Source organism: Rhipicephalus microplus, chromosome 5 (genome assembly GCF_043290135.1).
Source record: "Rhipicephalus microplus isolate Deutch F79 chromosome 5, USDA_Rmic, whole genome shotgun sequence".
Taxonomy (NCBI): domain Eukaryota; kingdom Metazoa; phylum Arthropoda; class Arachnida; order Ixodida; family Ixodidae; genus Rhipicephalus; species Rhipicephalus microplus.
Genome location: NC_134704.1, coordinates 131,556,704 through 131,580,540, shown reverse-complemented (window position 1 = coordinate 131,580,540; position 23,837 = coordinate 131,556,704). Strand labels below are relative to the sequence as shown.

Here is a 23,837-nt window from a genome sequence, read left to right as displayed (position 1 = left end):
TCGGCTAAAACTTTAGTACTGTGCGCCCCGGCCACTTTTTTGTATCTCAGCGTCATATGAAATGAAGTTACAAAAGACTACTTCGTGGACATGTGCCTTTGGAGCATACACTTGTCCTCACATTTTTTCAATCATATTGTAGTTGTATGGCAAAGATACAGAGACAAAACTGCCACTAGTGCACGATAGCTAAAGATTTGGCCGACTGGGCGGACTGCATTATGTAACACAGGTACAGGCGCAGCCACTGCTGCAGGTAACACGGCTCACGTGGCCGACGGGCGCTGCGCAAAATATCGGTCAAGGTGTTCCGATGAGCGTGGCCCACTGCCTCGTGTTACCTCTTATAGTGGTCGCGCCTATAAAAACAGAAAATGCATGAATTGTACCAGAACTTTGTCAGCGTACATCATTGGGCCAGTTGGTTCTGCATGTCGACGATGTGGATGCACTTTATTGAAGCGTACCTGGAAATGACTGCGCACACTTGTGTTTTGCCTGTCCGCGTATTTAAAGCGAACCCACATTGTCAACATGCAGGAGAAGAGTTGCTCGATCCATAGTAGAATTGTTAAATACAAATTTTTGAGTGGAACGGAAAACCTTCTTCCTGTTGAACTCTGAAACTATTTGTGTTTTCGTATAAGCACACAACCTCAGCATAAAACATTTATTTCTGCGCCTGTGTCACCCTGGGTACTCTTTAAAGAGATCGGCGGCGATCGGAATTGCTCACGTTCCGAAGTGTTCATGTGACTGAGGCCCCGTTGCAGTTATCTAGTGGCTAAGGTACTCGGCGTCTGACCCGGAGGTCACGGGATTGAATCCCGACTGCGGCGGCTGCATTTCCGGTGGAGGCGGAAATGTTGTAGGCCCGTGTGCTCAGATTTGGGTGCACGTTAAAGAACCCTAGGTGGTCGAAATTTCCGGAGCCCCCCACTACGGCGTGTCTCATATTCATATGGTGGTTTTCGGACGTTAAACCCCACATATCAATCAATCAATCAATCAATCAATCAATCAATCAATCATGTGACTGAGAAATCACAAATTGTACTGATGTGCTGACGTCAACTGTGGCTGCAGGGCAACGTGAACTATTGTGGTTAACTCACGAGTCTACTCATGAGTCAAACTTTCAAGTTGAACCTACCTAAACCTACACTCTATGTTCACACCGAAAAGAGAAACTAGCTAGAATGCGGCGATATTCATTAGCAGTAGAAAGATAGGCAATGACTCATTTGCTCGCAGAGATGAGAGCCCACTCGCCAGCGTCGCTTTAAAAAAATCAAATTTAACGACAACGAAACGTGCACGGACAACACCCGAGTAAAACATCGGAAAACAAGCAGCCACGGCCATCACCAAACGCGGAAACCACGTAAAAACAAGCTAAACCGGAAGTTTACAGGGGTGATTATTCGGTGAACGCATAACGTCGCCAGAGATCAGCCGGCTCTGGCGACACCGTCTATAACTCGGAGAATATGCGACTTGTACTTGCTGCTCGTGTTCATTTATTTAGTTTTATTTTCTTGACGTATGCAAACTAATACAGTGAAATATTCTTTTACCTGAATTCGTTTCACTGTTCTGTTCACTATATTTCATGCATTTTATCCCCACCCTCATCAAAGCCATTTGGCCTTCACGGTAATATTATAAAAAATTAAAGCATATCCACGGTTTTAATGACGATGAGTGGGGCGAAATCGGGGTCGGGATTCGCCTCTTTTTATGCGCGTCAGTTGGTCAATCGGTCGGTCCGTCGGTCGGTCTGTCAGTACAGCACCGTCCAGTCCATCCTTTCGTCCGTCTCTCAGGCTCTCTGTATGTCTGTCTGCCTGTCTGCCTCTCCGCCTCTCCGTCTGCCTGCCTGCCTGCCTGCCTGCCTGCTTGCCTGCCTCTCCGCCTCTCTGTCTGTCTGTCTGTCTGTCTGTCTGTCTGTCTGTCTGTCTGTCTGTCTGTCTGTCTGTCTGTCTGTCTGTCTGTCTGTCTGTCTGTCTGTCTGTCTGTCTGTCTGTCTGGCCATTATTCTGTTTGTTATTCACCTAAAAAACCTGGCCACCGATCGATGTCTGTGTGAACGACAGTTAGAGCTCAATTCTCATGCTTGCAACATTTAAAGAAATTACTCATAAAGGCGCCATTCGAGTTTCTGGCGTTTATTCCAAGCAATGTAGCACATCCAAAAGCAATTAGGACCGAAAACCTCCTCTTAGGCACGGACCTTTGCAAACTGCCGAGAAAGAAAACGAGCCCTGTAGACATTTATTTACGTATTTAGCATTTTGTTCGCAAAAGTAGGGCACCGAAGAAAGCAAGAAAGAAGAAATAAGGTATTCACCGACAAATCCGTGGCATTACGTGAGACACATCGTTAACCATGCTTTCTCTAAGTCTATGGCTCGTTTGTCGTCGGAAGCTGCCAATCATTAGTACTAAAATTTGGAACATTTCTCGATGGTGAATTGCGTTTTTTACAGCACTTTAATTATTTCTGTGGGCCTTATAATGAGTCTTGAGAACAAGTTCGACAGTATTAAAGGGAGAGATAGAGCTGATGACAACTTCATTAATAAAACTGTTGCACGAAATACTTCAAGCTTCACGCTATCATGGTCTGTTAAGTTCACATGCACCTGAGCTCCAAACCTTTTTAATGGTGTACTTTTCCTGCCGCATTAACAACTTATTACGGCTTTAAAGATCTGGTGGATCAAAACGCGACAATTTAGGACTAAGTGATGCACGTAGTTTCGTTTCTCGCCTGTGGAGTTCATTTCATATCAGATAAAGTTCGACTCAAGCACTTGTGTCAGAGCCTATCATTATTTTTAGGTGTCAGAACTCTAACAACCTGGCATGGATGACAACAGCAGTTACTATAATACCAGAAGGTAAATTAAAAATCTCTACATCGTCTTTAAATTCGCCATGAAGAAAAACGATAAGTGTTTTCCTATTCTTCAGCGTCCTTCAATTTAGGAATTTTAAGTATCGCACCCATGTTTAGTGTAATAAATCAGAATAGTGCTTGTAGCGGTGGGATTCGAACCCACTGTGGTGATTGGGTGAATGTATTCGGGACCCGGAGCCATCAAAGGGTCAAGGCAAAGACGAGCCGAGGAACTGGAGCTGAAAACTGGAACGTTTATTTACACATATTTGTAATATTTAGGTAGCGCCATACTACTTGAAAAGAAAAGGAAGCTCTTGGAGCGTCTTGCACTCGCGTTTTTATGTCTTGTTCTTCCTGAGAATCCCTGCAGAGAAAACAATTGAAGCCATGACAGTCCAATGTAAACCTTGCCTTGATTTTCACCCCCCCCCCCCCCAAGTGAAAAGTCAGACACCGCCTTCTTCCCGACCCCTGAAAGAGCGAAAGAGACCCAGTTTGTCGCATGGCGAGGAGGGAACCCACAAAATACACTCCACAACCAGCACAGTGCGATGACGGGGAGGCTCATGCACAGAGACAACTCATCGAGGAGGCACCACTGCGGGGCTGGCCGCGATTCGCGGGAAATGAAGACTAGAAAGACTCTTGGAATACAAGAAACGTCCCCGTAGATGGTTCTCTGGCGCTCGGCTCACTGTCAGGTGGATTCGAACGACCCCAGCAACGCAGAGGTGACCACTCTTTTCAGGCAGTCCAGAGAGCAAAACACCCTTTCTAGGTAATTTGTTGGTCGTGCGTGCCCAAAGGGCTTTTGAATAGGCGAGCCAATGGCCCTAAAGAATTCACAGTATACAACTGCTGGGTTGTAGCCGATTCTGGACATCTAAAGAAGCGCTGCAAAGCCGCGGTCCCTCTACGCGTTCGTGCGCTGCCAACACTTGTGGGCCGATCACAACACCATGCAAACGACCCGGGTTCGATCCCCACTCCTACCCCGAATTTTTTAGTTCCTATTTATTTTATTTCCATCCTTCTCGTTTTTTCGGCCACGAACAAGGTCATTTTTTGCTCACAACCAGCGACGCCGACGCCGGGGTTTCTACGAAACGAGCTCCTTAACGCTATCACGTTAAAATGTTGAGCTCGCTTAGACACACTCTCGGGAGAGAGAAAAAGAGAAGCAAAGGAAATTCTTGGAGGTTAACCTGATTACATCTGGTGTGCTTTGTATTTTGCGCTTATAGGGCCCAATGAAACTCATACTAACGATACGTTTCCTGAACCGGACTTACTCGAACTCACACTCACAAAACGTTTCTTCAACAGGACTCACTCGAACTTTAACTAACCAAATAACTTGTGACCTCATAAAAATTTAGAGATCCACCACAAAGATCTGCCTGGCATTCCAATTTTTAACACTTTTAGCAGAGCGTGCGTGTCACTGACCATTCTGGATGCTTTTTTGATGTTAGGACAAAATAATCATGACAACTAACAGACAAGAACACTGTGTAAGAACACTGCAATCGTCAAACTTCCCCAGAATCATTAATTTTACCCGCATTGCATCAGCTGTATGTCTCTATAACCAGTGCTTTATCGCACCCTGGCCTGCGTGGAAACGAGTGAGGTGAATTATTTTCAAAAGCAGAGGAAGCTCATATGCACATTACAATATTTTGAAGATAAAGAGAGTTGTTTTATGCTAAACTTCAGGTGACAATCAGGGATCAAACTTTTTTTATAATTAGTAGCAAGGAATGCTTCATACTCTTCGTTTATTTACGTCATTCTTTCAACAACACAACATCAACAAAGAACTCGCAATACTTAATAACTAGATGAGCTAAACTTGTTATTATTAATTCACCGGGGGTGGAAGAGAGAGAAATAATACAAGAAAGGTAGGGAGGCTCACTAGACAACGTCCAGTTTGCTACCCGACCACGGGAAGAGAGGAATAAGGAAATTATAGATAGATAGATAGATAGATAGATAGATAGATAGATAGATAGATAGATAGATAGATAGATAGACAGACAGACAGACAGACAGACAGATAGATAGATAGATAGATAGATAGATAGATAGATAGATAGATAGATAGATAGATAGATAGATAGATAGATAGATAGATAGATAGATAGATAGATAGATAGATAGATAGATAGATAGATAGATAGATAGATAGATAGATAGATAGATAGATAGATAAGACGAGGCACATGGTACACCAAACACAATGCCGGGTTTCACATGTGGTCGCTCAGGGATGTTGACTTGAAGAACTGCAGAAAGGGCTCGAGGTGCTTTCAGAACTGATGTACTCGAAGACCATAACCCTCAAGATCTTCTCTTCAGTAAAGCTTCAATCATCCACTCTCCTCAAGGCACAACGGAGAGTCCGGTGATCTTGTTCAGAGCCAGGACAGTGGATAAAGACTTGGTGAAGAGTTTTTGCACGCTTGCAGTTGTCACACTTGGATGAGTCAGCCGTACCAGTGCGATAGCTGGATGATTTTGTAAACGCTACACTGATCTACAATCGACACACAATTATAGCGTCACGTCGCGAAGTCTTTGATGACAGGTGATGTTCGAGTAATTATTCGAGGTTCTCTGAGTGATTTATGAGTTCAGTGGATAATTTCAATGCGTAAACATGCATTATGCGCAATGAGACGAAGTTTTCTTGCAGCGTTGCCTCACGATATGGGTATGAGCAGTGTGGGTGCTCTGTCATGAGCATATCGGGCCGCGTTGTCAGCGAGGTGGTTGCTTGTGATCCGACAGTAACCTGGCAACCATTGAAAGACTATGTCATGTCCTTCGTTAGTGGCGCAATATATATTTTATCAATTCGAACCACCAACTGATGGTAATTCCAACGTCGTCGCACTCATTGAATGAACGCCCACCTTATAGTCGCAAAACATGGACCACTTAGCTGCGAATTCTCTCTAGACGAATTTCATTGCCGCTAGAAGGGCGTCAAGCTTGGAGCCCGCATATGTCTTCACGTTCGAGGCCTTGAACTTGGCGGTAATTGATCAAGATGGAAACACAAAGCCGCCCGTTGAACTTCTTCTGTAGCATCCATGTAAGCTGTTGCGACCAGCGCAAGCAGGACCTCGTCAGGAGGCAAACTACCTGGTTTTGTCCTAACAGCGAGCAATGCAATTGTATTGTTCAAAAGTAAATTAAGAAAAAATAAATAAAAATCAATATGAGTTCAGGGAACACGTGTATGTCCATGCGTCAAACAGGTAGACAGAGAGACAGACGACGGATGGACGCGGCCAGTGAATGATTCACTGTTTGCCGATAAAACCCTCCGAAGCTTCGCCCCCCTGGTCATCATTCACTACGTTGATATTCTTTGAAGTGGTTACTACATACATGCATACATACCAGTTACGCCCTACCCACGCCTTAAAGAGCTTAGCCCCTAACCTGGCTAAGAACTTTTCAACCCGTATAGGAAGCTGCCTGCCACCGATCGATGTCGGTGTGAACGACAGTTAGAGCTCAATTCTCATGCTTACAACATTTAAAGAAATTACTCCTAATGGCGCCATTCGAGTTTCTGGCGTTTATTCCCAGCAATGTAGCACATCCAAAAGCAATTAAGACAGAAAACCTCCTCTTAGGCACGGACCTTTGCAAATGGCCGAGAAAGAAAACGAGCCCTGTGGACCTTTAATTACGTGTTTAGCATTTTGTTCGCAAAAGTAGGGCACCGAAGAAAGCAAGAAATAAGAAATAAGGTATTCACCGACAAATCCGTGGAATTACGTGAGACACATCGTTAACCATGCTTTCTCTAAGTGTATGGCTCGTTTGTCGTCGGAATCTGCCAATAATTAGTACTAAAATTTGGAACATTTCTCGATGGTGATTTGCGTTTTTTAAAGCAGTTTAATTATTTCTGTGGGCCTTATAATGAGTCTTGAGAACAAGTTCGACAGTATCAACGGGAGAGATAGAGATGATGACAACTTCATTAATAAAACTGTTGCACGAAATACTTCAAGCTTCACGCTATCATGGTCTGTTAAGTTCACATGCACCTGAGCTCCAAACCTTTTTAATGGTGTACTTTTCCTGCCGCATTAACAACTCATTATGGCTTCAAAGATCTGCTGGATCAAAACGCGACAATTTAGGACTAAGTGATGCACGTAGCTTCGTTTCTCGCCTGTCGAGTTCGTTTCGTATCGGATAAAGTTTGACTCAAGCACTTGTGTCAGAGTCCATCATTATTGTGAGGTGTCAGAACTCTAACAACCTGGCGTCGATTACACCAGCAATTACTATAATACATATAGGTAAAATAAAAGTGTTGATATCACCTTTAATTTCCCCAGGAAGAAAAATGATAAGTATCTTCGTGTTTTTCAGTGTCTTTCAATTTAAGCAATTTAGGTATCACACGCGTGTTCAGTGTAATGAACCACAATAGTTGTGGTAGTGGCGGGATTCGAACCCATTGTTTTGACTGGCTGAATTTATTCGGGACCCGGAGCCATCAGAGGGTCACGGCGAAGATAAGCCGAGGAGCTGGAGCTGAAAACTAGAACGTTTATTTGCACAAATTTACAATATTTAGGTACCGCGATACTACTTGAAAAAAAGTGTCGCAATACTTAGTGGCGCAATACTTATTTTATCAATTTGAACCACCAACTGGTGGTAATTCCAACGTCGTCGCCCTCACTGAATGAAGGCCCACCTTAGAGTCGCAAAATATGGACCACTTAGCAGCAGATTCTTTATAGACCAATTTCATTGCCGCTAGAAAGGCGTCATATTTGGAGCCTGTATATGTCTTCACGTTCGAGGTCTTGAACTTGGCGGTGATTAATCAAGATAGAAACACAAAGCCGCCCATTGAATTTCTCCAGACTGAAGCATCCATGTAGGCTGCCACGCCTAGCGCGAGCAGGACGTCGTCAGTAGGCAAACCACCTCGTTTTGTCCTAACCGCAGGCAATGCAATTGTATTGTCCAAAAAGCGAAATCGATAAAAATAAAGAAGAACAAGTATGAATTCAGGGAATATGCGTCCGTCCATGCGTCAAACAGGCAGACAGAGTGACAGACGACAGACGGACACGGTCAGCGAATGATTCATGGTTTGCCGATAAAACTCTTCCAAGCTTCAACCCACTCGTAATCATTCACTCTGTGGATATTCTGTGAAGTGGTTACTACATACATGTATACATACCAGTTACGCCCTACCCACACCTTAAGGAGCTTCGCCCCTAGGAAAAAAAACTGGCAAAAATAAATATGAATTTGGGGAACATACAATATATGAAAAATGTCCAATCATATTTTCTTGACGGTTGGAGATGACAAGCCAGCCTTTTTTTTTATATACGGCCCTTCAAGGTACACCGGGGTCTTGCCAAGCATCACTCTGAGCATAGCAGTATCCTTATGGGCGAGAACCTCCAGAAGATGGAATGTTGACTAGCCGCAACAACTCTGAAGAACTCTGACTTCAATCTTTCTAGTGGCAGGCTAGCCGGGTGATGGTCAGGCACTTTCTATTCAGGACGAATATGAGCGCAGACTGTGTGGACAGTATACCTGCCTGCTAATCGTGTGGCAATCTTGTCGTAATATATGTCGTATTCTCGGAGTAATTGGCAGTTACAATCGTTGTGACTATATTAGTTCAGCTAGGTAACCTCAATCATGTGCGAAACTTTTGGCCTTGAATACTTCGCAGGACCCGGATGTTAGTCTCCCCGAGTTTGAAAGCAGGTGTGTGCTATACCGCGAAATTCACAACAATAGCGCACATCACAGTTGAAGCATAGATTGATATACTGATTTGCCGAGTTTTACAGGCAAGAAATATGATTGCGTGGGTGATAGAAGTAAGCATTTTTAAGGGCGAGATATGAGCACTCCACGAAATAAATCTGTCGATAATCACGCCCAAGAATTGGTGACATCTCGTATGTGAAGTTCTTACGTTGTCAAATAAACGGGGTACCATAACACTGGTTTCTGATAGAAAAGGACTAAGGTGCAGTCCTAGGTAGAAATTCTGAGGCCTCGAGCATATAGAGGTATACTTCGACATTATTCTCGCTGTTTTCTGGAGCCTTGCACGAACTTGGAGTCACTGCCGAATCCCAGATGCATATGTCATCGGCATAATATACCTACTAATCTAAGCGCTACGGATTCGCCAGACAGTTATCGTCATTCAAGTTGTTCAATGAGCAAAAGAAGATATAGGATCGAGCAAGTTTAATTAGGTGATCCATGTCACTGTCAACCACTTTCTTCACCCGTAATTTATAGATGCAACACGACATGCGAAATCTTTTTCCTAAATCAGCCATACACTCTGACATAATTTCTCTCGATGAATACTTTTTCGCCTCATCAATCTGCTGTAGACAAATGAATACGCAAATGGGAAGGACTTCGCCTATGCGTATCCCACACAATTTCGGAATCTTTACGTATATCTTCCACGTCGGTTCCGCGCTTAGCAGGATAATCTAGGACGGCGGCTCCCTAAGGGATACTCCGTCGGCACGTGTGCGATGCCAACGACATCCGTTGTGTGGGGTCGTCCTAGCACCGTTCCCATGGGAGCGCGAAATGTGCCCGACAAACTCGCGCTTGGCTAAAGCCAAAGTTTCAGCACTCCCGCAATTTCTTCACAGCGAAAGCATACAGCTTCTTATGCCATTGACCTGAGGCCTCGGCCTTAATTGGCAGGCTTGTCAGAAGAAGCGGTAAGCTTTAGAGCACGTGCCTAACCTCCGACATTGACGCACGTAGAAGCTCTGCCAATACGGGTCGCGAATCTTGATAAAAGTCCTTGTATGGGAGTGTACTGCTCTTCATATGATTGTTTCAAGCAAAACGTGCACTTGGTTATCGGCACAGATCATCTTCCATGCATAAATGCAGAAAGAACTACCGCGATTTGAAACGCTGTGGAAAGTCAGTGCGCAGGAAGAATATTTGGGCTTGAAGTCCTTAGGTTCCTCCGCAGGTATTATTGTAAAACAAGTAGCTGTAAATGGTGAATTTTCCTTAAGTGTTAGAATTTAGCCGTGTAGTTATTTGATTCCGCTCATGGGTACTGCGCCAAATATTAAAGATTCGGCAGATCCCACGTACCTGCGAATTGACGTTATGCAAAGCGTGTGAAGGGAAGGTGACCATGTTGCAACTTTTTTATGCAGCGAAATGTCATGAAATGACGTTTAATATATGTACAAATGTTTCATGCACAGACATACGTTGATGAGCTTCAGATGATTATAAAACCAGTTGTTTGTACTTGCGCAACGATGCCAACTAAAACATGTGTATTAGCAACACCAGAAGCTGACATGAAGCGCTGATGCTCGCGATAATGCTGGTCCTGGACACTGCTACTGAAATCAAAATCAACTTCAGCGCATGGCAACTAACCACAGTTGACGTTAACCCGACGTGATGGTTGTATCAAAGGAGTTCACATCTAATGTTTATAAAATTGAGTAGGCAGCACTGTAACCACTATAGACGTTTCACGAAGATAAGCATCTATTTGAAAAGTAGTTCCTAGAACTGGCGTAGCTCTGTGGTAAACTTTTTCATTGCCACGCGGAATGCTTGGCTTCGAATCCAGCTGAGACTGACATTTACTATTTGGATTCGTCGGGTCGATGCTACCGATGTCGGGTATTTCTTAACTCTTGCGTGTTAAAACTGCCCAGGTGTGTTCTCGTAATTCCTGATTAGATACTGTCTATCACCTGTGGCACATACCCGCATACCAGCGGCCCATACCCTACCGTGGGTACGTGCCACTGTCTCGTGGGAAGTGTTTGACGACGTACATGACGGCATTGGGACATTATTCATGTCTTGACCAGCACGTCGTATTCGTCGAACCATGTTACCTTCCATGCTAATTTTTGGTTCACGCCAAGTTAAGAGGGTGAACACGACAGCACCCAAACTCAAGCGGCCAGATAGATAGATAGATAGATAGATAGATAGATAGATAGATAGATAGATAGATAGATAGATAGATAGATAGATAGATAGATAGATAGATAGATAGATAGATAGATAGATAGATAGATAGATAGATAGATAGATAGATAGATAGATAGATAGATAGATAGATAGATAGATAGATACGCTCATATTCACCAAAATTGGCTAACAAATTCTTCGCATTTAAAACACGTCACATTTTTTTGCTGCATTTGCAAGTTTCACCGACAACCTTTGAACAATTTTAGAATTTTCAGGTTCGTATTCCTCCCTCCCTCCTTTTTTTTTCTTTTAGACAAGACTGCGCTACTAGACGGAAGCCTTCACTGTAACAGTCACTTTTGGTGGTTCAGTGTTCCACGGCCATTGAAGTCCATATCCGCTACGGTGTTTACTGAAAAAACTATAATCTATGATTGAGCGGCTTGTGAAGCCAGGTTTTCTGCGTCGCACTCAAGTATGCTACCACAGAGGCGCACATGGGCTTGAAGCTCGTTCGCGAAAACAATGGGAGTTAGCGATGTAACGTAGCGTTAACAGATTGTGAGTGTGGTGGAAGAGTGATATGACACCAGGTGTCACACAACGAGAAGGGCCTAACGAGTGGCTGGTTTGATGTCTCCGAAGCGTACAAAAAGGACTAAACCATAATTATTTGTCTCCATCAGTCACAGCCCATGCACCTGCAAAAACTGCATTGAGGACGGTTAGCGGGTTCGCTTCGTCGTACAGTGAAGAATAATTACATATGGCCTATTTCCAAACTACGCAAAATATGATGACTTACGGCGTAGCGGGTAACCAGTGACACGCAGGCTATAGGGGGGGAGTGGCAAAAACAGAGATGTGCCTCATCCTCCTTTTTTTTTTCCTTTCTGTTTTTTTTCTGCCTTTCTTTTTTCTTTATTTATTTTTTTCTTTATTTATTTTTTCTTTTTTTTCTTTCTTTTCACGGTGAAGTTTTATGACGCTGCGGTCGCTTCGTTCGTTTTTTTTTAAGCTATTCGGCCGAGGGTGCATGGTTACCACGTCGCCAGCAATGTTTCGGCAAATAAAAGAATGACTCAACTTCGATAGTGTGTTTGGTTGTTTTACACGTTTCAAATCCCGGCTATACAGTGGGCAGATGGTCTTATTTGAGTGTGCCTAGCTAGCTAGCCGATGTTGAGTTTACGTAACAAAGTTGACTCATTCACTCACTGATTCATTCAGTCTCCCTTCAGGACAGAATTCCTTTGAAGTGCATGTATCCAATCAATGACGGCAGATTTTTACCATTAAATTATTCACCAGCGGCAGCAACGCCTGTGTGACACAGAATGAAAGCAATGCAGAATCTGTGCAAAACATTCTTTGTGTATGTAATGTCATGAGGTATATTTTGAGATGAATGGTTGACGTCAGAAGAATGCGTGGGTGTGCGTGCGTCACGCCATGGAAGCGTGTCGCTTTTGCATCGCTCTTGCTCGAAGTTTCCTGAAAACCACTCACACTTCTGGCATTAACTCCAGTTCATTGAGATTATAAAAGGTCACAACATGTCGATGCCAACGACATCGCTCTTTTTTAAGGTCAATGTGAAATTTAATTTTCCCGTATCCAAACATGGTACAGGCACGCGCTGATAGGTTTTATGCATCGCAAGAAAGTGACACATGTCATTTTTTAGATCAAAGAGCCTGACAAACTCTCATAGTAGAGATACGGATTACGTGCACTTCGCCGTCCTGACACGTTTCTTTCTGATCCATTCTGTTTCTGTTTCGGATTACTTCTGTTTTATTTTGCCTCAGTTGATATTTTGGGGCATGCGCTGTTTCTCTACGCGATGTTGTATTTGAAAAAAACTGACTTTTACTTCATTTTATTTCATTGTCTTTTCAACTGTGGCATTTCTGCTCTCATATGCGCGTGCTGAGAAGCTATGCTATCTGGCGAGTGTCGTCTTGTTAAAGTAAATGTTAGGCATTGCTCTTAATGTTCTTGAAACATTTCTAAGTTTGCCTTTCTTTCGAGATATAAAAATAGGCAAATAATTGTTACACGCATGATTTATACTTCTAGTAATATTACAAAAAAGCAAAAAAATATATTCTGCTACATTTTTTTGTAGTGCAGAGAAGCAGAGTGTTTTTTTATGTGCGTATGCGTGTTGAGCTTTAAGCCTGCTAGAACTTCAGCATTCCAGAAGGTACTGTTTAGAACTATAGCGAATCTCTCCAATACTAACCTGCCTCAGCCTATTTACCCTTTAGCAAGTGAAGCACAATTTTGGTGCTGCCTAAGGAGGCATGGTACTCTATCTTGTTCCCTGCTCTTTCCTACAAACAGGCATCTGAGGCGACTTCTAAAAGAGAGCACAATCACCCTCAACCTCCCCACGCGCAAGCACAGGCAAAGAAAGCACGAGAAAGCAGACCGAAACAGCCACAGAGAAGGATAAATCTTTAAGTAACTACAACGCGGGCCACAATGCAAGATGAACTGTCGTCTGCTTCGATGATTGAAGTATTAGCGCCCTCACCAAAAAACTCCCAAGCATTTCCCCGAGGGTGAACATGGTTAAGTGCGAACGCACGGGGTGATGCTATTAGGGGTATTTATTAATTTGCACTATTATATTTATTAATCACACTATGGTGCCTTTATGGTGTAATGGTTCCTGGGAATCGCAATTTGATCACACGGGGGAGTTTACGTTAACTCACTGGCGAATGCCAATGGATTTTAACTTTACTCCCCCTCATAGCATCACCCCGTGCATTCGCACTTAACCATGTTCACCCTCGGGGAAATGCTTGGGAGTTTTATTACTGATGATGATGATTAAAGTGTAATTAATGAATTCAAGTGTTGTTTGTCATGAAGCATTTGTACACAGATACATTATATACGAAGTATTATTTATTTACACTTCACGACGCGTCCGGACGAGCAAAGTCCAGGGCTCGCACCCTCTCCCGCGCGGCACGTTCACTGGCTGGAACGGCTTCGGGAACGTCCACTCGCCGTTGACGATTGCGAGCGGCGTCTTGACGCCGGCCTTCATCGCCCTTCTCCGCCTGACGCTTGCGTTGTCGTTCCGCTTCTTGGGCCGCGTTCGCGGCTCGATGCTGACGCCTCATCTCGGCCTCGCGAGCGCGCAGTTCACCATCCGCTGCACGCTTCGCCCGCTTGTCCTCGGCCTCGCGAGCGCGCAGTTCTGCATCCGCTGCACGCTTCGCCCGCTTGCACTCGGCCTCGCGAGCACGCAGTTCGGCATCCGCTGCACGCTTCGCCCGCTTACGTTCGGTCTCACGAGCCCTTCGCAGCGCCGCCTTGTCTTCCAACGTCGGCAAAACCACCGCGGTACCGTCACCTCCAACGACGGGTGCAGTGCTGGCATTCGGTTGTACTGCATTCGTTGTTGATGGTAGCGTTGCCTCCGGGACATCCATCGCATGACCCGCTCTCGACGGGAGACTAAGAGAGAAGGCGGGCGCGCGAGAGAGAGGGGTGCGCGCGCAGCTGCAGCGAGCGAGGAGAGCGGAGGAGCGAGCAAAGGGGGAGGGGGTATAAGGCGCGTTACTGACACCGATATCAGCGTCGCGCCCGTGGCTTATTCGGTAGAGCGTCACGCTGCGGCCCGCCAAGTCCTCTTTCTTTTAAAGATAGAGAGAAGACTGCGGACGCCGCCGACGGCGGTGGATGGTTTGGGGTCGCTTATAAAGTGTATTCACACTTAAAAAGCGGCGGCCACCGTCAATGCAGCGGAGACACGCTCGCCTATTCACTATGGCGTGACGAAACAGGCCGCACCATGTTTTTATCCAGCGGCCGTGGGTACGCTATGGTTTCCAACAACGTCGGTATGTTGATTCGTATACCGCCGTGCCCTGAAATTTCTAGCCAATAATTTCCCTCTGTCTTCCTTTGTTCTTATCTGTCTTCCTTCCGCTCTCTCTTCCAGCCTATCAGAATTGTTGCATCACCGGCCGGACAAATCAACGCATGTGTTCTGGAAGAGAAGCGAAAGACGAAGACAAAAAAAAAAGGCCAAGGAGAGTGTGGGATGGTCCATGATGATGGTCATTTCTTTTGTCGCGTCGCGAAGCAATGCTAGGCTTAAACAGCTCCACTGTTAAACAAGATGTTATGTTTACGATGGCTCAAGCATCAAAGTGTAACTAACCGTGCAATTGTCCTTTTATCCGCGTGGACCTCAGAACACAGCCTCTCCATCAAATGTGTATCATGGTCAGTCTAGTGCAAACTGTCGAATGCACGAACGAACATTTTTGGCCTAAATGAGAGTGGCACAGCAAAAAAAAAATAACAAGAATTTTAACAGACCAGAAGGTAGGTCCGAATCCTATTGGCCAGTTGCAATCTCGTGAGGCCAATTTCGCCCTTGTTGGTGCACAACTAAAAAAATCACAGCATATCCACGGAGTGCATGATGACGAAAGGGGCGAAGCGTCCATCAGTCCGTCCGCGCTTGCATTCGTCCGTGCGTCCATACGCCTGTGCGTCCGTTCGTCCATGCGTCCATCCATCCGTGCGTGCATTCGTGCGTCCATGCGTCCATCTGTCCATCCATCCGCGCGTACATTCATCCGTCCGTGCATCTGTCTCTCTGTTCATCCGTCCGTCCATCTAGTGAACACTTCAAATACCACCACCACGAATTTTTTCATAATATACTCATCATATAGAAGTACCGCCATTCAGTGGACATTCCAAGGACTAAGCAAGAGGTGGCACGGTTGGACTAGAGAAGCGGCACATGCGCACTCTCTTACGGCCTGCGCTTCGTGTCTAGTTCCCACCTTTCACCGCCACTAGTTCACGGCACTGCGGCCTAACTAAACATGCTGAAAATCAAGAAAGTTTCTATCAGCGAGTTCAACGTGGCAACTCTTTCCAGCGAGATAGTGCTCAAAGTTCGTCCTTCTAGTACTAGTTTTTTTTTAGTAAGCATCAAATTCAAGGCAGATTTTCTTGAGATTAAGTCCCCGATACTCGTCTCTGTAGGTTATTTCATCACAAACAACTATATTTTTATTTATGATAATTTTCGCGGCTTTCCTCCTCAATTCAAATGAATGCACGTATGCCGCTTCTCTAGTCCGGCCGTGGAGGTGGCTACCTACTACAACGACGCACTACTACTACTACATACATCGCGGAAGCGTGACCCACGGCTTAAGAAGCTTCGCCCCTAAAGTGTAAATTATGAACGAAGCAAAATCCTCATGCAACCACATCTTTCTTCCTACTCTTGCCCATCACTATTTTTCCTGAAGGCTGTCCGTGGTTTCAACAACCGCTCGACCCATGGCACCGCAGGGGCGTTTGCCGGCCGACTGTTCGTTGTGTTCCAGAACTTGGAGGAGCAAGAGAACTACATTGAAAACTATCGAGTTCAGAAGAGTCAGTTTTTGCCGACAACGTGAATAACGACCTCAAACAGCAATCCACAACTAAACGTGAGGATAATATGTGTGCATGTAGGCATCGATTTTAAAAATATGCATGTGTAGGCCCTAATGGGCATTGATGCACAAACGTAGAAAATAAGCATTTTTGGGCACTTTAAAAGCGCTATAAATTCCCTTTTAACCTCTCATTTGTGCTCATATCAAAGGGTTGTGAAAGGAGCGCAAGGAATAGGATAGGCCTTTGTCAGAAATGTGCGCTCTAGTCATCACAAACGCAAATACATGCATTATCTTTTCGCGGTCTTTTTTAACGATAACCTAGTTCATGATTTTGCTATTACTAAAATTGTTTGATTGCGTGTTCTTTAATGGCAATGTATAACCTATGATTTCCATGTCAATTTGTAATTCTGGCTTTTTTGTGTTTTCTATCATTATGAATCTGTGTGAACAAATATTCGTTTTCATATGCCTTCCCTGCTACAATCTCAGATGAAATTGGCAGTATATTTAAATAAATAAATAAATAAAATAAATAAATAACTAGTGCAGTGTCTTTTGGGAAGCTGTTCGCATTTTTCTGAAGATGTGTTTTATGCAAGTGCCCAAGTAATTTCGGCAATGCGAGGAGGCACCTGTCTCAACTTTCATATTTTTTCTTCAATTTTCTCCTTTGATTTGCTTACATTACGCACTGCAATATATTATTCCGAACACTCCCACCTTCATGATCACAGTATTTCATTCCAGGTAGCTTGATCGGTGTGTTTCGTGGAGGAAGCTTATACGCTACTTCTCGTTGAAGCCTGTAGAATAACGTCCCTATATGGTGCCAGATCCACACCAAAACTTGCTCTGAAAATTGACTTCACATTGTAACGATTGCTTCAGCTTGGTATTATGAAACCACATATCCACTGGCGTTGGGTTCCTGCGTTCTAATATTGCGAACATTGCCCCAGACACGGAGATTGTTCAATTCCGTTCTTTGTTCAAGGATTTCGTGGGCAAATCTGTGTTTACCCCTTCACTAGCCTTTATTCCAATATGGCTGGGTATCAATTGAAATACTATGTGGTAACTCTGCACTGAGGCATATTCTCCAGCTTCTGCAATACATCGGGCTATTTCGCCATTTTCGTAAGGTGATTTTGCATGTTTATTTACCTGAAGGTTGGGTTTGCTATCCGTGCATACTAGCCACTGTCTGGTAATGAAATTGTCGAACTGCTACGAAATTGCCACCACTTCTAATGTCTTTGTTGAACAATTGTGTGACAATTTATACAATTTTCTTTTAATCAAGTTTTGGTATGAAGACCGCAGAGGCTTACGCTTCGTCAGGGCAAGACGCATCTTCGTATACGTTCGTCTTGTCATTGTGCCTTGTGTATAGGGTGGGAGGGCATGTCGGTTTCCTTGGAGCCTGATCATACAGATTGAAAGGAAGTGACATATCAAACTCATTCGTGGCGTTATCTAGAGCAATCATGCGTCTGGAGTACAATTATTTCATTGTAGGTGCAGCCAACCCTTGGATGTGGCTAAAATTAAACGTGATCGAGATACGACCACACACACATTTCTCTGTTAAGTCATCATTCAATTTTGTCTTTCGTGCGTGCCGATGTTTTAAACACGCAAAACACAGGTATGAAGCTCTTCGCTGTATTAAGTTTGCACCTATACTAAACTGCGATATATATATATATATATATATATATATATATATATATATATATATATATATATATATTGGATTCGTACTGAAACCGGTATTTTCGAGTCCCACCAATGCAAAGGCGTGAATGGCGCAGGAAGGACTCATTGCGCACAGCCAGAACTTCAGCGAGACTTTCAAAGATTTTCTTTTTTTACTCGAACTCATTTTCAAACTACGCAGCATTCATTCCGCACGTGTTTGTGCTGACGTGAAGGCTGTTTTGCTGAAGAGTGCAGAACTACTTTCATTTAGATTCGCGCTACCCCGTTCCTCACAATGGATCGCACACCTTTATTTTATGAAGCTACGGTTAATAGGCTCGCATAATTGTTGTGTTTATAAACGTTGATACAGAGCTTTTTTGCAGCGGCGCGGGTCAGTTCTCGCACTGTATGCGAGATAAACGTTGTGCAGACACGATTTTCACGTTAAGAGCTTTATTGATTGATTGATTGATATGTGGGGTTAAACGTCCCAAAACCACCATATGATTATGAGAGACGCCGTAGTGGAGGGCTCCGGAAATTTCGACCACCTGGGGTTCTTTAACGTGCACCCAAATCTGAGCACACGGGCCCACAACATTTCCGCCTCCATCGGAAATGCAGCCGCCGCAGCCGGGATTCGAACCCGCGACCTGCGGGACAGTATCCGAGTACCTTAGCCACTAGACCACCGCGGCGGGGCTTTCACGTGAAGAGCTCTAATGGCGGTTGTGGACGGACAATAATACACTACTCGAAAAAAATGGTGCATTGTGCAGTTGAAAAACGATGTCGAGGCACAAACTGACAACATCTGACGGCAGTGCATTTCCTTCATTTCTGTCTTCTTTGTGCCATACTACCACTTATTCCCAAGGAATAAACAAATAAGCACTGCAACAAGCGCTATTGGAATGCAACAGTTTGTGTTGTTACACTTCGAGTAAGCAGAAAAAGGTGTTAGGCCTTTACTTGGGCCCGCATTGTGGCATGTGTTTTTTTTTGTGTGTATGTTTCGTCAATCATGGTTTTCTTGTTATTTACTTCAACTGTACAACAAAGGCTACTCCCTGTGATCACCAACCGATGCTAAGTTGTGCAGGCTCAGTATATCTTCTTCCGTAAATTGTGTGTATTTCATAACTCCACAGAACTCTCTGTCTTCCTAGACTTCGTTTCTCATACATAAGTAATCCTTTTGGGGCTCTTACTGACAGTAGTTTTCTGTCCTACACACACACACACACACACACACACACACACATATATATATATATATATATATATATATATATATATATATATATATATATATATATATATATATATATATATATATATATAAGGAAAAGAAGTGTATACCTAAGGGCTCGTTTTTCCGTGTTTTAACACAATAAATAATGAGATATAACAGACAGTAATGCCAAGGAATGTACAGGGGAAGTTATTAGAACCAATGGAATGTAATTAAGAAGAAAGAAAAGTGGATGAAAAAAATATATATATATATATATTGTAACGAAGAGCGGCGCTGCAGCTGTGGGCCATGGGCTGAAAAGCGAGGAATAGGCAGAATAGAACAGCTTGCCCGACGAACGGGTGTTGTGTCTGTCCCGCTTATTACACTGGCGCAGCCTTTCAACGAGCCTGTGCGCGACTACCTGCGTGAAGAAACCGCCCTACGGAGTGGACGCACTCTCCAGCGGCCCGCAGCTTCTGCTACCGTGGCCATGGCATCCGACCTGGCCACCGCGGGTACCGAAGCCAGCGCGCTGCCTGCAGGCGTCCTTGCCAAACCACAAGGTGACTCCACTGACTTGGCTTCGCAAACCACCTCCTTGCCCAGGGACGCCGTACACGCTCCCTTGGACTTTGCCTCATGTACCATCCCTGGAACAACGTCAGTACCGTCGCCAGAAGACAGGCGTAATTCCTCGCCTGTAGCCGCCAAAGAACTCTGCACGTTTCTGCAGGCCATCGCTACTTCGAGCCAGCGTCTTGCAGACGCCACCATCATCTTCTCAGCAGCCTGTGCACGCACCACGTTGCCTCCTCCGTCTATGGCAGAAATTCCTGACTTTACTGGCGTTGATCAAGACCCAACTGTCTGGCTGGATGAAATCCATTCGTTGGCCCATCGACATGCATGGACTGACGACGTGACGCTATCGCTAGCCGTAAGCCTACTGTGCGAGTCCGCCAAAGCGTGGCACCAATACGATGGCTGCAAGTGCAAATCCTAGAGTGACTGTGCAAGTACAAACCCTAGAGTGACGTCACGGCCTTCCCACCACTTCCATCCGCATACGACGACCATTTCATGCGCATGCGATCGCGTCGGCAGGCTCCATCGGAAGACGCCCATAAATACGTCTACGATAAGCTCGGGCTTCTCGACAAATGTGGCATTACACGGATCTTTCCGGCTGCCCTCCAGTATGTCGTTGATGGCTTGGCTGACCCTACCCATGCTGCCATCTTATCTTGCCAGTCACCTGAAGCGTCACCCCAGGTTTTCGCTCAAAAGGCAGCCGAACTTCAGCAGAACTCTCGTCGTCGGCTTAGCTTGGACACATTACCGACTGTCCGTTTGACTTACGCCTCCACACGACACGGATGCTTCAAGTGCGGTCGCATTGGCCACAACGCCAAGGAGTGTCGTCAACCTTTCCAGACCCGAATCCACTACCAAGCTTGTCAAACTCCTCGGATGTCCATTCATGTTGAGGGAATAGGTGACCTATCTGCTCTGCTGGATACCGGTGCGGAACGAACAGCGCTACACCGACGTCATGCTCCGGACGCTATCCAACCATGGACGCAACCTCCCCCCTGCGGACTTGGAGGAAGTACTATGCCAGTCGGAATGCTCGACATTTCAGTCCGGACGGCAGCGGGCACTAAAGTTTTTAAAGCCATTCCCGTCTTTGAAGACCTCCCTGCCGACATGATCCTTGGTGCTGACTTCTTGCTATCTGATGACATTGAGCTCACCATACATAGCAGCCACGTCGAGCTCCGGTCTTCGACAGCTGGGACTACCGCCACAGCCCTGCCACCACCGACAGGTGAGCCGTCCACACCGCCTACCTTATCTTCTATATTGGCTCACCATCAGCCAGTATTCGCTAGCAATACAGGAGAACTGCCAGGCACTAATTTGCTGCTCATCGCATACCAACGGGAGATCATCCGCCAATATGCGTACCACTGCGACAATACGCTGAACAAGAACGGGCAGGGTTTGCAGAACAAGTAGATGAAATGCTTGCCGCGGGCATTATTAGGCCGTCATCAAGTCCGTGGGCAGCGCCAGTCGTCTTTGTTCGCAAGAAAAACGGATCACTAGGCTTCTGCGTGGACTACAGGCAGCTCAATAAGTGTACAATGCCTGACTCCTACCCTTTACCCCGCATTGATGACGCTGTTGATACAGTACGTCACTGCAAGTTCATTTAGTCGCTTGATTTACACGCAGGTTACTGGCAGATTAACGTCGCGGAGGAAGATAGATGTAAAACGGCCTGTATGAATTTAACCGCATGCCATTTGGACTAAGAACGGCTCCTAGCACTTTTCAGCGTGCGATGAATTCAGTCCTCAGACCATTGAAAAACCAAGACTGTGTGGTGTACTTAGACGACATCCTGGACGTTGGCAGGACGGAAGATGAACACCTTCGCAATTTGAACGAAGTACTACACAGACTCTATGCAGCAGGGTTTCAATTGAACCAAGATAAATGTCAGTTTGGGGTGTCCAAGATTTCGTACCTGGGACATAATATATCTCCTGTCGGCATTCAGCCACTCCCGGAGCGAATAGCTGCCGTGTCGCAGTATCCTACACCAACCTGCTTGAGGCAGGTCCAGTTATTTCTGGGTATGGCGTCGTATTTGCGAAGGTTTATTCCCCACTTCGCTTCGATCGCAGCTCCCTTGAGCGGTCTTCTTAAAAAAGACGCGCGGTTTGAATGCGGCGTCTCACAAGGAAATGATTTTCGAGCTCTAAAACAAAAGCTCACTTGTTGCCCCATACTAAGTCACTTCAATGAAGACTGGTCCACCGAAGTGCACACTGATGCCAGCCAAGTCGTCCTAGGAGCTGTGTTAGTGCAGCGTGATCCAGATGGCGTGGAACACGTGGTCGCTTGTGCCAGCCGAAAACTTTCAGACACCGAGCGCCACTATCACTCCAACGAGCTTGAATGTCTTGCAGTGGTATGGAGCGTCGATGATAAGTTTCGACATTATCTTTTCGGGCGTAAGTTCACTGTTGTGACTGATAATGCTGCTATAGCATGGATGTTCTCCAAGCAGCAACTTAAGCACAAATTTGCCCGGTAGATAATCAAGCTGCAAGAATACAATTTTGACCTGCGCCACCGCGCCGGGGGGCTAAACAACGTCGCCGATGCACTCTCACGGAAACCCCTTGACTGCGCGCAACAAACCAGGAAAACCCACATTTTTTTCGCCCAAATGGATATATCCCGAGCCCAACAGGAGGATAAAGATTTGGCATCCATTATTGCATCTATCACTGACAAGGGAAATCACAGTACTTTTGTGGTGCGCAATGCCGCATTGTACCGGCGTCACTGGCGAGCGGACCGATCCGAAGAACGTTACCTCCTGGTGATCCCGAAATTCCACAGGTCAGAAATATTACGAGCCATTCATGACTCGCCAGAATGCGGACACGCCGGCCAACGAGCCACGCTCCAGAAACTACAAGAACGTTTTTGGTGGCCTAAGATGCAAAGTAGCGTCAGTTCTTATGTCGCCAGTTGCAAAACCTGCCAGCAGTTTAAGCGACTGCTTGGGTGTCAACCTGGATTAATTACTAACAGCAATCCAGATACCCGAAGTACTTTTAAACACGATTGTCATTGATTACATGGGACCTCTACCCACCACCACTGCGGGAAATCGTTACGTCAATGTAGCAGTAGACTACCTGTCAAAATACGTGGAAGTGGAGGCCGTGCAATCTCTTGCATTCACTTACCTAATCGACTTCCTCAAGCACCGATTTGAAAGGAGACATGGCTTACCAAAAAAGTTAATATCTAATCGGGCTACAAGGTTTCGTAGAGGGGAACTGAAAAAGTACCTTTGCACGGCAGGCGTGCAGCACCACTTCGCATCAGCGTTTCATCCTCAAGCAAACGGCCTTACGGAGAGAACCAACCAGAGCATCCAGGCACGACTCGCTTCATATACGAAGGCAGGGAAAAGAGGAGAGGCCGACTGGGACGTCCACCTTCCGTCAGCCGCTTTTGCGATTAACACGGCACTGCAGACATCTACCGCGGTAACGCCCTACGAAATTGTTCATGGGAAACTACCGCAGCTGAAAGCGGCCCTCAGTCTTGATGCCCCCATTATAAGTCCACGTGCCAACGATCACAAAGCGGCCTGTCAGAAGATCCGAACTGAGGCAATCAAGAAAACCACCCATGCACAAGAAAATCAAAAGCGCCAATATGACAGACGCCGTAGACCCGCTCCTGCTTACAACATCGGTGACGAGGTCTGGGTGCAAAGGGGCACCAGCGGGCCTGGCAAGAAGCTACTCCCTAAGTTCGATGGGCCGTTCATAATTACTCAGCGTGTAGGAGAAAATACCTGCCATGTGAACACCTCAGATGCGATTTTCACTCTCGATAAACGCAAAAGAAACAACTTTGCCGCGCATGTGTCAGGCTTGGAAAAAGCAGTCGGACCGCTGCAGGTGCAATGAACTGTAATTTCTTTTTTTTTTCTTTGTCA

General features: G+C 45.4%; 1 protein-coding gene across 1 annotated transcript in view; it reads right to left on the bottom strand.

The window, feature by feature from the left end:
* LOC119174229 (glutamate receptor ionotropic, kainate 2) overlaps window positions 1-23,837 on the bottom strand; it is a 269,581-nt gene that overhangs the window by 176,803 nt on the left and 68,941 nt on the right. The gene's annotated exons all lie outside the window — the stretch shown is intronic.